The 16,243-nt window shown below is 35.1% G+C and overlaps 1 protein-coding gene across 1 annotated transcript in view; it reads right to left on the reverse strand.

The window, feature by feature from the left end:
• The window catches only part of LOC148955838 (LON peptidase N-terminal domain and RING finger protein 3), a 112,068-nt gene extending 96,064 nt beyond the window's left edge, over nucleotides 1-16,004 (reverse strand). The window contains exon 1 of the mRNA XM_089104505.1: nucleotides 15,860-16,004. The gene's annotated coding sequence lies outside the window, so the exon portion shown is untranslated. The remainder of the gene's footprint in view (nucleotides 1-15,859) is intronic.
• Nucleotides 16,005-16,243: the final 239 nt, after the last annotated feature.

Consider the following 16,243-nt stretch of genomic DNA (forward strand, 5'->3'; position numbering starts at 1 on the left):
TAAGCTCCTATCAGCTCCCCCACCCCCACTAGGCACACCATGTTGTGCATCCACGTTTGTTGGAAGTGTGCCACGCGTTAGCGCGAAGAGGTATGGCGTGGTAACAACAAGTGGCACTACGATGCATCGGCCAGGTGCTTGAGAGTCAGCTTTTCTTCAATTTGAGCTTATTATAAGAAAACTACAAGGGAAACAGCTTAAAAATTTTGGTTCTTGGGGGAGGAGACTCAATATCATTATAAATAATCTTTGTCTTTACTTTTAGGTTCTTTATTAAACGGATTAATTTAAAAAAAATCCCACGAAACAAGTTTTTCAAAGAAAAGTAAAGAGCTACATTAAACCAAAAATGAGCAGAAATAAATTCAAATAATTTTCCAAGTGCAACACTACCGAAAATAACCTTTAATAAAAAATGAAGCCCATAACGAACAGAAATTACAATAAATAACCGAGTCAAACTCAAAACGAGCAGAAACTAAAATGAGTTTTTCCCTTGTTTTTTCCTTCTCCCCTGTTTTTTTCCTGGCCATAGAGCCTTACGGGGGAGTTTATGTTGAAGTGTATTTTGTTGAGTTTATTGATTGAATAAATTGATTGATTGATTGATTGATTGAGTGGGGCTGACGTCCCACTCAAAAATTATTTGAGTGGTTTTTGAGAGTTTAATGTGGATGAATGTGGATTGAGAGTTTAATATACATGTTCTGATATTTATTCTTTAATGTCTTAGTAATTTTGGATTTACTAACGTTAAAAAAGAGAAAATGTTTAAAATGTATTTTGTTTTCAATAAAGTGTAAATTATGTTCTGGTCTTCTACTGAAAGTAAGGAACAATATTAAAACTTAAAACCAACAGAAATTGTTCCATACATGAAAGGGGATACCCTTCCTCAATCCCTCGCTTTTCACGCTATTCACGCTTTTCACGCTATAGTTGGATCTTTAAACTATGCTGAACAAATTGGCTGTCTTAAATTTTTTATTAGATGACGTTTGGCAAAAGGGGGCGTAGGGGGTGGGCTAGTTGACCTCCAATCTTTTCGGTTACTCATAAAAAGCCCTAGAAATTTTAACTTCCTTTTTATTGAGCCGTTTCACGATCTTAGAGGACCATTGGTTCAATACGATCAGCCAAAAAAACAAACAAACACAACAAAAATCAATATTTTTGCAGAGGGGAGCTTGAAACCTCCACAGTAGAGTCCTCTTTGCCTCTTTGGAACCAAAATAAAAATCCGATTGTTTTGATGTATCTATTGTTATCAAAATTCCCGTTTCAGAGTTTCGGTTATTATTCGGGCCGAGTCACGCCTTGTTTACAGTTCGTTACCACGAACTGTTTAGTCAAACCGCTAAGATCTTACTTCTCTAATTCTAGGGGTCTCTCCTTTGATTTTTTTTTTTTTTTTTTTTTTTTTTTTGTGCTCAAATCTTAGGTATTCTGCATGAATACCATACAGAAATTTTCGACATAGATTTAAAAAACATCGTTCATTTGGTTTTTGTCTATCAATTGCATTTTGTCTATCATTTGTATTTGCATGGTAGTTTTAAGTGGGTTTAGATTTCGTGATGGGAGCATGCACGTAGAGAAGTGGAGAAATGAGGGTCCTCGCCCCCCTGGAATTTTTTAATTAAAACGACGTTCAATAATTGTTTTCTTTGTATTTACCCAGTTTGACGTTTTTAAATTTATGAATTTGACACATACTTTTTCCTCAGTGGGGGGGGGGAGCTTTTTCCTACGTTAAAAAAAGAAAAACAATATTTCTGTGCCGTTATATCCTGTCTCTTGGGGTCAGGGGGAGTCTTTTAGACTAATCTTAGATGTGAATACCACTACACCCCACCCCTCTGTGAAGGTGTGATCTAAACCTAAAGAAGGAGCAAAGCCTGTAAGGAAAGAAGTATCATCTAATTGGAAGAAAGGCACCGTCCACCTCCTCTGTGCCCTTTTGGCACTTTGAAAACGTTGTTAGGCAACACTCAAAAGAAAGTTTGGTACTTTTGTCTCATAGCCACTACACTCAAGATCTTGTATCGCGAACATGAGACAATAACCGGTTTTCATGGTCTTTATACTGGACAATATTAGCTTCGACTGGGTGGGAAACTACATTGTAGCTACATCTTAATTAAATATTTAGTTGGTATTTTGGTTATGTTAGTTTAGATTTTAATATAAACTAAATTAACCTACGTATTTAATATAATGCGGTCTGGGTGGCCCCCTTTCCATATTTCTTTGTTGTAGTTTCATAATTTTGCTGATGAAGTAGCCTAATATATTTTCATCATATTTTATTTTATTTCATTAGCATTAACCAAATAACCAAACTTCACTTCTCGAAAGAACTTGAGTGTGGTGGCTATAAGCCACAAGTACCGAAAGTGTTTTTCTTTTTTTTGGCTTTACTCCTGAAGCCCTCTAATAATTTAATCGTCTACCATTCAACTTTTGACAAATGAAACGTAGATTATATAATTTACTAGAATTACGTAACTAGAATATCTGTATAAATATGAGCAAAGATCGGGGAACTTCAGGATTGGTGTGACTGTGTTATACGGGAATAAACCTGTCTGTCTTTGTAAACTAGTTTCCTCGAAGGCAAGCGAAGAACTAATTGAGGAATAATATGACTGTATATTGGCTGTCCTGATAAATTCAGACACTAGAAAAACGTGTCCCAGCTTGTCAGAATGGTTCCCCGTTTTGAAAAATTACTATTGTTGGCATTCTTTTTGTTTAGTAGAAAAAAGTCTACATGACCGTTTTACTATTTTAAAAGTAGCCTAATGTAAACTGTTCCTCCCTAAGGCAAGACATATAAAAAAAACTGGTTGAAAGTGTTATCATTAAAGGGTATCAGATAGACACATAAGCAGAAATTTCAAAATTTCCTCTGTTACATTGAGAGTAGGCCAACTAAATCTGTTTTCCGAAATCGTTTTCACAGGTTAATGTCCTGTCTTACCACTTTATATGAACCTACCCCGAGTAGTTGCCCTTAATCTAAAAACTGTTTGGGTTTTTATTTCAAACTGAAAGACCTTTTACCATTACCTTCAACGAGCGAACAGCAGGCAGGAAAATTATATTAGCTTATATAATATTACAGCGTACTCTCTATTTCTGAAGGTATTCGCTTATCCTATATTTTTCCACTAGCCTACCGTGTAGGCTACCTGCTCACTGAAGATCCAACAAAAACTAATGCTATAAACGGAATTTGGGAGTCCTAGTCAACCAGAAGAAAAGAGCATGAGAACTATTTTACGTAACCATCTAATTATTTACTCTGTATGGTGCTTACCAGTTACTAATGCGCAGCTGATGAAAATATACTAAAGTAAGGTACATACAGGGGTGGATCCAGGATTTTTTTTTAGGGGGGGGGGGGCGCAGAATAGGTTGATCGGAAAAAAAATTGGGGGGGGCGCAAAATAGGTTGATCCGATAAACTTGCGTTAGGAACAAGTTTAATTAACACAAACTTGAGTTAATCGAGTAAATTACACTACTTTAGACTACGTTCGGGGGGCGCGCCCCCCCTCGCCCCCCCCCTTGGATCCGCCACTGGATACATAAAACACGGGGAGTATCTTACGAAATAAAACTATAAGGGGTCCCAGAGGGACATAAGCACAACGGAGGACAGCATAGCTTGTTTTGGTCAGCCCTCCCTTTTCTCGAAGTATTATGCATCTTCTGTAGCTTAAATAGCTATGAAGACCACACTGCCTTTCCATCATAAACAACAAACAAACAAGTAGAACAATAGGAATTTTTTTCCGTAAGAAAGTGGAATTCCAATCTTTAAATGAATATTTGGATCGTATATACAGGGCCGTCCTCAGCATAGCACAAATTAAAATGTAAAATAGTTACATTATATAATACAACCATTAAAAATAAAAAAAAAAAAAAAAAAAATCAAAACAGCCTTAGCATCCTTACTTCAACGAAGTTCAGCCAGGACTGGTAGATAAAGTGAGGTGAGTCGATCCAATTCTTTCAGACGAAATAAAAGTAATAAATAGACGCTTTCAATGCTAATCTTGGCTTTTTGGCAGCTAACCTCAAAGGCCTCTTTGTAGCAGGTTCACTAGCATTGTCTATTGATTTGTAACATATTACGTTAAATCATTTTTAACTAAATTTGTGTATAAAGCATTTAGTGAGTACTCCCCCAATTTACTCCTGCTATTAAAAAAAAACGAAAAAAACACTGTATTATGATTTATTATGAGTCTGATTTCAACTGATTCCCGAACAACCTGTTTTATGTCCAAGTCATTACTAATGAGAAAGGATTTTTCAAAAAAGTAGCGTGTGGCAGGGGTTATCAAAAATATGGCTACTTAAAGCAGAATCAAAGGAGTTATTAGCCCTATTATAAATTTATGGGTTTTCCTATGTCCTCTTTATGCTGTTGTAAGTGTTTTTCTTCTAAATTCTAATGGGTTCTACCAACATAGTAACTACCACAATCACATGGTATTTGATAGACACCTCTTAGGCGAGTAACTCGGGTTTTATATTTACCAGAATTTAAGGAATTCGTTATTTTAAAATTATTAGTGAATACTACATAGAAATAATTTTTTTGTGCAAAAATTTTTTAAATTTGTTGTGATTTTTGGGATGTATGGAAGATAAATTATATTTGAAGGCTTATCAGGAGTCTCACATGGTGAAATACCTTTGATTTTATGGGAGTGTCTGTTTAGTCTACGGCTAATTGTATTATCAACAGTTCGTAGTAGCGAACTATAAGTAAGGAGCGATGCGGCTCAATAGTAACCAATTCTCTAAAAAAAATGAAATTTCGGTATCAGTAGATATATAAAAAAAATTGGCTTATTATGCTGATTTCAAATGTATAAGATTCATTAAGTTTAGTGTTACCCATCAAAAGCTATGAGTCTGAAAAAAATTGTCTGATTTTCAAAAAAGGGGAGAAACCCTCCCTAAAACTAAAGGATTCTTAATGAAAATCACACCGTCAGATTCATTGTATCCGAAAACCCTCTTTTAGAACTTTCAAGCTAAATTTAACCAATGCTTGATTTATTTTAAATCTATTCTTTTCAAAACTCTAGAAAATAGAGTGGCTCAGCAAAACTTTCAAATCAAGCTGTTTCTTTTTGTTTTGGAAAACAACTAGTTATGTCTTAAGTTTGAAACAATTTTTAGTTTTTTTTTATTTTGGCTTAAAATCTGCTTCTTTTGGGTTATAGGTTTAGCAAAGCATTCTTCTTGTGAAAATTATTTCAAAATCAAATTTTAGATAAAAGTTCTAACCCATTTATATAGAACCTTTCAAAGCTTAAAGGTATGGATGGAGTGAATATAGGAGGGTGAACAGACCTCGCCATGCTCACAGCTGGACCATAGAACAGTTGTTGAACCTTTTATTCACCTAACATACACCATGAAAATTCTCTTCCCTAAAAAAGGACGGAGGTACTTATAAACATATATCTGGGTCCTGATTTATGCTACAAATCTGCTCCTGGAAGTTTCATTTTTCTATCTCAATCCTTTTACGATGTATAATTGAATTCCCAAATTAGCTTTATCTCTGCCTCCTTAGTTCCTCCTTGGTATCAATAAGCAAAGTCAGTCGTCTGATGAGCTTTTCTCAAGAATAATTATAATAATAATAAAAGAAAAGAAAAAAAAACACTAAACCACCTGTAAATCCACGCATTTACAGCAAACACAAACAAGTATCCAATCCCTTCCAAATTTAAGGTCCCTCCTTTTGCCTCAAAAATACGAAACTAAAAATGATTCCGTTTCCAAATATAAAAACTATCCTAATTTAGGACAATGTCCTATGACTTATGCTCCTGGGTCCTAATTTAAGCTGCAAATTTATGTCTGGGGGCTTCATTCTTCAATCAAAATCATTTAACAAGCTATGAATAAGGCCCTATAACAGAGCTTTTTTATCCCCCCCACCCCCAAAAAAAAATCTATTTGGGTCCCTAAACAAAGCCAGTCGTCTGATAACATTTTCTCAAGGAGATTAAAAAAAACACACAAACATTAAAGCAGATGTAAATCCGCACATTTAGAACTAAAACAGTTTTGAAATATCCCGTTCCTTCCCGTTTTTGAAGTCCCCCCCCTTTTCGCCTAGAAAGTGTTCACGTTTTCATAGGCAGCGCGCTAGTGCTGCCTAAGTAAAGAAAGATGTGGGCACAATGTGTTGTTTTTTGCTTCTCAATACTCGGGCACTTAGTATCGAAGGAGTTGTCGTAGAAAGCTCAAAAAGGGCTCATTCGATTGCAAATTGGAGTGGCTAGTGCCCTTTTTAATAGTCGAAAGTGATTGGAGGGCAACTAGGCCCCCCACGCCCATCCGTCCCCTAAACATATCGACTCCAAATTTTGAGATAGCATTTTGTTCAGAGTCCTTGATTTCCAGATAGAAAATATGTTTCTTAGGAGGAAACTCCCCTGTAACCCAGGGGGCAAGGGTTTTAAGTTATGCCCTGGGGGCATATAAGGTTTTTATAGAAGGCGTTGTCGTAGAAACTTCAAGAAAGGCTCATTCAAATGGAAATTCAAAGGGCTAGTGCCGTTTTTAATTGTCGAAAGTGATTGGAGGGCAAATAGCCCCCCCCCCCACCGCCCATCATTCCCCCCAACACATCCAATCAAAATGTTGAGATAGCCATTTTATTCAACGTATTTGATTTACAGATAGAAAATATATTTTTGAGGACGACACTCCCAAACCACTCTCTATGAAATGGTTTTAAGCTATACCATGGGGCATATGAGATTATTACAAAATGCGTTGTCATAGAAAATTCACAAAAGGCTCCTTTTATTGGAAATTCAAAGAACTCGTGCCCTTTTTCATATTCTAAAGTGATTGAAGGGTAACTGACCCCCCTCTAACACCCACCTTTTCCCCAAACACATCTAAAACAAAATTTGAGAGAGCCATTTTGTTAACCATAGTTTAAAATTCTAGAAACTAGGTCTTTGAGGATGACAACCCCTCCAGCCCTCAGGGCAAAGATTGTAAGTTATGCCCTGGAGCATATAAAGTTTTTATAGAAAGCGCTGTCGTAGAAACTTCAAAAAGGGCTCATTCGATTAAAAATTGAAATGGCTCGTGCCCTTTTTAATAGTCAAAAGTAATTGGAAGGCAACTAACACCCTTTACACGCCCACCATTTCCCCAAACACATCCAATCAAAATTTTGGAATAGCCATTTTGTTCCACGCATTTAAAGTTCAGGAAATTATACCTTTGAGCAGGACACTCCGCTCACAGTCTTCAGAGCAAGGGTTATAAGTTATGCCCTGGGGGCATATAAGTTTTTATTGAAATCTTTGTCGTAGAAACTGGTAAAGGGGCTCATTCGTTTGGAAATTCAAAGGTCTAGTGCCCTTTTTAAAAGTCGAAAGTGATTTGAGGGCAACTAGCCCCCCCTTTCACTCACCTTTTCCTCAAACACATCCAATCAAAATTTTTAGATAGCCATTTTTTCAGTGTTGTGGATTTCCAGATAGAAATTATATTTTTGATGAGGACAATCCCCCCCAGCCCTCAGGGCAAGGGTTGTAAGTTATACCCTGGGGGCTTATAAGGTTTTTACTGAACGCGTCGTCGTAGAAATTTCAAAAAGGGCTCATTCGATTGGAAATTAAAATGGCTAGTGCCCTTTTTAATAGTCGAAAGTAATTGGAGTAGTAAAGGTATAATGATAAGTAGCGGGGTGTCCCCCCATATAGCTATAACAGTTTCAAGCGGGGTGTCTTCCATATAGCTATAACAGTTTCAAGCGGCCAGTACACCCGCCAATACAAGCAGAAAGTACAATGACCGGATTCAACTACCGTGAAAATTCGTGCTGATCTCTGTTCAAAGTGCGTGATGTTTTCATGGATTGGTGATTCGTTTCCTGGTATGATGATATGAAATTCTGTCTGTAAATTAATTTGCTATTTAATGTTTTTTTTTGTATGGATGTTTTATTGTATGAAGATATGGATTTTTTATTTTAATAGTTTTTTTATTGATGTCATTTTATTGTACTATCATCATTAGATGATATTTTTCTTTTCCAATGATACGATTTTTTACATTCTAAGTATCTTCCTATTGATTTTTATGAAATTTGTGTTTGATATAGGAATCGAACGTGAGACCCGTTATTTCCTTAGGTAAAATAACGACACGTTAATCGACTGAACCAACAAGCCATTGATCATATTATGATTTTAGAAATACGTCCAATGTATTGTTTCTGGGACATTGCCCAACTGATGTTAAGCGTCACATTAACGTAACAAGTTCATTCCATTTAAGTGAAACAAATTCAAGCACATTCAATTTATCAGTGGGATTTTTGATAAATGTTAAAAGTGACCTGTTTCGGGGCATTTTTATGGCATCATCGTGAAAATATGCATACCACGATGATTTTGAGATGCATACTAGACAGACAATATCTCCTGATGCTTGGGCCCCAAGTCCTACCCCTATCCCTCCACCCTCCCTCTACCCTCCCTCCAACCCCTCCCACCAACCCCCCCCCCCAACTTTTTTTTAACTTTTTTTACATCTCTTAGAATGTCATGAAACACACTTAAATAAACGCACCAAATAATGTTTGTAGTGACCTTTTTTTTCTTTTTTTTTTAATTTTTTTTTCTGACAATTTTTTTTTCTTACAGTTTTTTTTTAACTTTTTTTTCTGACAGTTTTTTTTTTAACTTCTTTTTTCAACTTTTTTTTACATCTATAAATAATATCAGAACTTACACACACTTATTTTCTCACTTATTTTCTGAGGGGGGGTCCCAGAAAATAGGTGCTCCCTTCACTTTCTCAAAAACTTATACACACACAAAAACTTACACACACACAAAAATTAAAAAAAACAAAAAAAATAACACAAACAAAAAAAAATAAAACAACAAAAAATCTTAAACAAAAACAAAAAAAATTACAAACAAAAAAAAAATTACACACGAACAAAAACTTACACACACACAAAAACTTACACAAAAAAAAAAACTGGAACACATACACACACTAAGACGAACACAAAAACTTAAACAAACACAAAAACTTACACACACAAAAAAACTTACACACACACACACACACAAAAACTTACACACACACAAAAACTAACACACACACAAAAACTAACACACACACAAAAACTTACACACACACACAAAAACTTAAACACACACAAAAACTAACACACGCACACAAAAAATCACACAAACACAAAATCTTAAACACACACAAAAACTTACACACACACAAAAAAACTTACACACACACACACACAAAAACTTACACACACACACAAGTCTTACACACACACAAAATAACTTACACACACACAAAAAATTACACACACACACAAAAACTTACACACACACACAAAAACTTGGAAACAAAAAAAAACTTACACACACACACAAAAACTTACACACACACAAAAACTTAAACACAACCAAAAAAACTTACACGTACACAAATACTAACGCGCACAAAAAAACTTACACACACACACAAAAACTTAAAAAAACATAAAAAATTAAAACAAAACAAAAAAATACGAACAAACAAAAACTTACACACAGACAAAAACATATACGCTAACAAACACTTACACACGAACAAAAACTTACCCAAACAAAAAAACTTACACACACACAAAATTTTACACACACACACAAAAACTTACACACACACAAAAACTTACACACACACAAAAACTTAAACACACAAACAAAACTTACACAAACACACACAAAAAATTACACACACACACACACAAAAACTTACACACACACACACACAAAAACTAACAAAAACAAACACACTTACACACACACACAAAAACTTACACACACACACACAAAAACTTACACAAACAAACAACAATACACACACACACAAAAACTTACACACACACACACAAACTTACACACACACACACAAAAACTTACACACACACACACAAACTTACACACACACAAAAACTATCACAAACACACACAAACTTAGACACACACAAACACACAAAGTGTGTTTTCCAGGTGATGGGGTTTCAATGGATGGGGTGGGGTAAACGCCTAGACCTGTAGAAAGTGACATGGTGAAAGGGGCACCTATTTCTACTCTAGGTTTTCTGGGACCCCCCAGAAAATAAGTGTCCCCTTCACCATGTCACTTTCTACAGGTCTAGGTGTTTACCCCCCCCCCCATCCATGGAAACCCCATCACCTGGAAAACACACTTTGTGTGTTTGTATGTGTGTAAGTTTTTGTGTGTTTGTAAGTTTTTGTGTGTGTGTGAGTTTTTTTTGTGTGTGTTTGTAATTTTTTGTGGGTGTGTGTGTGTTTTGTGTGTGTGTGTGAGTTAGTTTTTGTGTGTGTGTGTAAGTTTTTGTGTGTGTTTAAGTTTTTGTGTGTGTGTGTAAGTTTTTTTGTGTTTGTGTAAGTTTGTGTGGGTGTGTAAGTTTTTGTGTGTGTGTGTGTGTAAGTTTGTGTGTGTGTGTGTGTGTGTGTGTAAGTTTGTGTGTGTGTGTCTAAGTTTTTGTGTGTGTGTGTAAGTTTTTGTGTGTGTGTAAGTTTTAGTGTGTGTGCAAGTTTTTTTGTGTGTGTATGTTTCTGTGTGTGTGTAAGTTTTTGTGTGTGTTTAAGATTTTGTATGTGTATTAGTTTGTTTGTGTTTTTGAGTTTGTGTTTGTGTGTAATTTTTTGTGTGTGTAATTTTTTTTGTGTGTGTAAGTTTGTTTGTGTGTGTATGTTTTTTTGTGTGTTTATTTGTTTGTGTGTGTGTGTATGTTTTTGTGTGTGTGTAAGTTTTTGTGTGTGTGTGTAATTTTTTTTGTGTGTGTGAGTTTTTTTGTGTGTGTGTAAGATTTTGTGTGTGTGTAAGTTTTTTGTGTGTGTGTCAGTTTTTTTGTGTGTGTGTTATATTATGTGTTTGTGTGTTATTTTTTGTGTTTGTTAGTTTTTGTGTGTGTGTGTAAGATTTTTTGTGTGTGTGTAAGTTTTTGTGTGTGTGTAAGTGTTTGTGTGTGTGTAAATTTTTGTGTGTGTAAATTTTTGTGTGTGTGTAAGTTTGTGTGTGTGTGTGTGTAAGTTTTTGTGTATGTGTGTAAGTTTGTTTGTGTATGTAAGTTTTTATGTTTGTTTATGTTTTTGTGTGTGTGTAAGTTTTTGTGTGTGTGCATGTGTGTATGCGTTTGTGTTAATTTTTGTGTGTGTGTGTAAGTTTTTTTGCGTTTGTGTGTAAGTTTTTGTGTGTGTGTAAGTTTTTGTGTGTGTGTAAGTTTTTGTGTGTGTGTAATGTTTTGTGTGTGTTTAAGGTTTTGTGTGTGTGTAGATTTTTTTGTGTGTATAAGTTTTTGTGAAAGTGAAGGGAGCACCTATTTTCCTGTTTTTGTGAAAGTGAAGGGAACACCTATTTTCTGGGACCCCCCCCCAGAAAATAAGTGAGAAAATAAGTGTGTTTAAGTTCTGATATGATTTAGAGATGTAAAAAAAAGTTGAAAACAAAAGTTAAAAAAAAACTGAGAAAAAAAGTTAAAAAAAAACTGTCAGAAAAAAAATTTCAGAAAAAAAAGTTAAAAAAAAAAATGGTCACTACAAACATAATTTTTCTAATAGTAAAAGTTGCGACACACGTATCTATATCATTCCCATTTTGAAGTTGGAAAATCTTAAATATTAAATTTTTTATTTTAAGTGTGTTTCATGACATTCTAAGATATGTAAAAAAAATTGGGGGGGGGGGGGGTTGGTGGGAAGGGTGAGGGATAGGGGTAGGACTTGGGGCCCAAGCATCAAAAGATATTGTCTGTCTAGTATGCATCTCAAAATCATCGTGGTATGCATATTCTCACGATGATGCCATAAAAATGCCCCGAAACAGGTCACTTTTAACATTTACCAAATATCTAACTAATAAATCGAATGTGGTTGACTTTGTTTCACTTTATTGGACTGAAGTTGTAACATTAATGTGGCGCTTAACATCAGTTGGTCAAGGACCCAAAAACAATACAATTCTCTAAAATTATATAATGTTCAATGACTTGTTGGTTCAGTCGATGAACGTGTCGTTCTTTTAACAAAGGAAATCACAGGTCTCATGTTCGATTCCTATATCAAACACAAATTTCATAAAAATCAATAGGAAGATACTTAGAATGTAAAAAATCGTATCATTGGAAAAGAAAAATATCATCTAATGATGATAGTACAATAAAATGAAATCAATAAAAAAAACTATTAAAATAAAAAATACATATATTCATACAATAAAATATCCATACAAAAAAAAACATTAAATAACAAATTAATTTACAGACAGAATTTCATAACATCATACCAGGAAACGAATCACCAATCCATGAAAACATCACACACTTTGAACAGAGATCAGCACGAATTTTCACGGTAGTTGAATCCGGTCATTGTACTGTATGCTTGTATTGGCGGGTGTACTGTCCGCTTGAAATTGTTATAGCTATATGGAAGACACCACGCTTGAAACTGTTATAGCTATATAGGGAGACTCCCCCGCTACTTATCATTATACCTTTACTACTGATTGGAAGGCAACTAACACCCCTTCCACGCCCACCTTTTCCCCAAACACATCCAATCAAAATTTTTAGATAGCCATTTTATTCAACGCAGTTGAAAGTTTTGGAAATTAGGTCTTTAAGGATAATAATCCCTCCCCCCCCCACAGCCCTCAGGGCAAGGGTTTTAAGTTATACCCTGGGAGCAGGTGAGGCTTTTATTGAAATTGATGTTGTACAAACATCCAAAACGGCTCACCCAGTTGAAAATTGAAAGGGCTATTGCCCTATTAATAGACAAATATTATTAAAGGGTAACTGACCCCCCTCTCATGGCTACTATATTTTGAAGCACATTCCTTAGCATCTTGGAGATGGTCATTTCGTTCAACGCATTCGAAAATTCTAGACATTAGGTCTTTTAGGATGATAACACCATCACAGCTTTCAGTGCAAGGGTTGTAAGTTATGCCCTGGGGGCATATAAAGTTTATATAGAAAGTTGTTGTAGAAATTTCAAAAGAGGCTAATTTGATTGGAAATTGAAATTGCCCTTTTTAATAGTCAACAGTGAGTGGAGAGTAATTACCCCCCCCTCTTACGCCCTCCATATCCCCAAACACATTCAATCAAAGTTTAGAGATAGCCATTTTGTTCAACGTAGTTGAAAGTTCTGAAAATTATGTATTTAAGGATGATAAACCCCCCAAAATCCCCAGGGCGAAGGTTGTAAGTTACGCCCTGGGAGCATATAAGGTTTTTAATGATAGAATTGTCGTAAAAACTTCAAAAGGGGCTCATTCAATTGGAAATTGAGAGGGCTAGTGCCCTTTTAAATAGTTGAAAGTGATTGGACGGTAACTAATCCCCCTCTCGCGCCCACCATTCCCCCAAAAACACATCCAATCAAAATTTTCAGATAGCCATTTTGTTCAACGTAGTAGAAAGTTCTGGAAATTAGGTCTGTGAGGATGACAACCCCCCCCCCCCCAGCTTTCAAGGCGCGTGTAGTAAGTTATTCCCGGGGGGAATATCAGGTTTCTATTGAAAACGTTGTCGTAGAAACTTCAAAAGCGCTCATTTGATTAAAGATTGAAAGAGCTATTACCTTTTTTAATAGTTGAAAGTGAACGGAGAAAAAACAACACACTCCTCATGTCCACTATGTCCCTAAAAACATCCAGTCAAGATTTTGAGGTAGCTATTATTTTAACGTAGTTAAAAATTCTGGAAATCAGGTCTCAGAGGATTACAACCACCCTCACAACCCTTAGGGTAAGAGTTGTAATTTGTGCCCTGAGGGTATATAAGGTGTTTATAGGAAGTGTTGTCGTAGAAACTCAAAAAGGGCTCATTTGACTGGAAATCGAAAGGCCTGGTGCCTTTTTTAATAGTAGAAAGTGATTGGCAGGCTTGATATTTTTATAGCAAAGATCGATGTGGGTATAATGTATTATTTTTGTTGTTGTTGTTGTTGTTTAGACCAGGGCACTTTGTATCGAAGGAGTTGTTGTAGGAACTTCGAAAAGGACTCATTCGATTGAAAATAGAAAGGGCTGATGCCCTTTTTAATAGTCAAAAGTGATTGGCGGGAAACTAATCCCCCTCCCACCCCCACCCTCCCATTTGACTTTATATTTAAAAACTAAATGTTGCCATAAGATTAAATCAAAATGCACTGTGTCAATGATAATTCCCAATAAGGCATCTCAGCAGTATCCCAAGAACGACTGAGGTTATTATGGTCGAACTTTCGGGGCTGCTTCTGCTCTTAAAAATTAACCAAATCAAAATAGCGTAAGTGTATCCAGGCTATCAAAGAAAGTAAGCAGATTTTTTTGCGAATGGTATCAAGTTTTCCATTTCAGGTCAACTAGAGGAGGTATGAAACTAAATTAAACACTTCTATCCAGATTTTCAAGAGGGTGTATTATTGCAAGAGGGTGTATTAGAGGGCTAAAAATTGCTGAAATGTTTTCTCCAGCATACAAATAGCAGGCCAAACTATAAATTCGTCAAAAAATAGAAAAGATTTTTATTGCTATCTTCATTTTCTCTTAACAGACTATGCGAACACGCAACGACCAGAAATAAATTAGAAAAACTTTTTGTTCAAAATAAAGTTTTTAGAGAAAAGTAAAGACCTCCAATAAACAAAAAATAAGCAAAAATCAAATCAAATAATCTACCAAGTGTGAAACTACCACACATCGGCATCGATAAATAAATGAAACTGAAAACGAACAGAAATTACAAAAAATAACCGATTCAAACTCAAAACGAGCAGAAATTAACATAAGTTGGGCTTAAAACCCCTATGCCTTCCCAAGGCCAGAACATAATTTGCACTTTTCTGAAAAAAAATACAAATGAATGTGTATTGTCAGTTTAATGCATATATACTGATATTTAGTAATCAAAATGTTATTATTATTTGATTTATTAAAGTTATAAAAGTAAAAACATTCATATTTTTTACAGTAAAGCGCAAATTATGTTCTGGCCTTAGGAAGGCATAAGGGTTTTGAGCACAACTTATGTTAATTTCTGCTCGTTTTGAGTTTGACTCGGTCATTTATTGTAATTTCTGTTCTGATGAGTTTCACTTATTTATCGATGCTGATCTGTAGTAGTTTCACGCTTGGTAGATTATTTGATTTGATATTTGCTTATTTTTGGTTTAATAGAGTTCTTTACTTTTCTTTGAAAAACTTATTTTGTGGAATAAGTTTTTTTAATTAATTATGTATAGAAATTGCTATGTGTATATCCTAAGCATCTTCGTGTGAACTCTATTCTCTATAGTCTTGTAACTTATAGTCTAAGGTTATTTCAAAATTGGTACTTATGCATTATACGGGCCCATCGCTATATACTTTATAAGGAAACCAGACATGGTGACCCGTCAAACGGGTATTTGCTATCTAAATTGATTGCAAAGCGTGGTTTCTTATTGAGTTTACAATATTTAAACGATTTTTTTTGGGGGGGGGGGTTTAGGGGGAGAGGTACCTAGGTTAGGTTACGTATTCAATATATGCTATACCACCCCCCCTCCTCTAATGTGCAAATATGTAGTTCAAATTTGTTTCTAAACTAGCCTATTATATATTCATCCTATTTTATTTCATAAGCATTAACCAAACTTGACTTCTTTGGTGGGCCCGTACTATGCATAAGTACCTCACAATTTTCTGAGCGATTTACTACCCTCATACACAAAACAAATTACAAAGTTATATAATTTGAAAGCAAATAGTTTACCTTAATAATGAGACTTCAAGTCATCCAAAATTCACTATTTTTTTTTTCTTTTTAAAGAAAAGGCCTCAGGATATTACAGTTTGCGAAGATAACGGAGTGCACAATCAAAAGCGTCACACTAGAATGCATTTCTTTAATTAGATTCTTTTTTATACTGAGTCCATGTCTAGTTATATTAAGTAACTAGTAAATGCAAGTTTGTTAATTGAATCTACGTGGATATGTTGAGAGCGCTCTCTGAGAATGACTTCCATTCTAAGTTATGTAATATTCGCTTATGTAACAAAAGCTAAACTCTGAAAATATTAGCCTGCATGAAAACCGGAGATTTTTTTTGCTGAAATGTAAATTGCCTTTGTCATTCCTTTATGGTCTTCCTGAAAA

This window comes from Artemia sp. Qi Xiang Cuo, chromosome 2 (genome assembly GCF_049724085.1).
Source record: "Artemia sp. Qi Xiang Cuo chromosome 2, ASM4972408v1, whole genome shotgun sequence".
NCBI classification, from domain to species: Eukaryota; Metazoa; Arthropoda; class Branchiopoda; order Anostraca; family Artemiidae; genus Artemia; species Artemia sp. Qi Xiang Cuo.